The sequence below is a fragment of the Sinocyclocheilus grahami genome, unplaced genomic scaffold (assembly GCF_001515645.1).
Source record: "Sinocyclocheilus grahami isolate Dianchi unplaced genomic scaffold, SAMN03320097.WGS_v1.1 scaffold11544.1, whole genome shotgun sequence".
NCBI classification, from domain to species: domain Eukaryota; kingdom Metazoa; phylum Chordata; class Actinopteri; order Cypriniformes; family Cyprinidae; genus Sinocyclocheilus; species Sinocyclocheilus grahami.
The window spans coordinates 6,235-6,617 of NW_015513895.1; positions in this window are offsets into that span (position 1 = coordinate 6,235).

A 383-nucleotide genomic window follows, 5' to 3' on the forward strand; every position below is an offset into this window, starting at 1 on the left:
GGGCACTTAAGCGCAGGCGATTAAAGGGGCAAGGGCTCGAGCCGTAGAAACGCCACTAACGTTACTCCCCTGCTCCTCCGGAGTCTGTGCACGCCACTGGTCCAGGCTACAATAAAACTTCTATTTAACTCCACCACTCCATGTGCTGAGACAACTTGCCCCGCTTGCTGTAATGAACTGAACATTTTTACTGAACGGTGAAAATATTGTTCAGTTAGTAAAAAAAATTATTAATTAATTAATTAAAAAATAATTTCAATAAAAAACACAGGGCCTCCCCCCATAACGGAGCGTAATGGAGTTTTAATTGTGCGTGCAAAACCACACAGTAACTTTAGATTGTGTAATAACTAAAAAAAAGAGAAAGTAAGAAAAAAATGCAA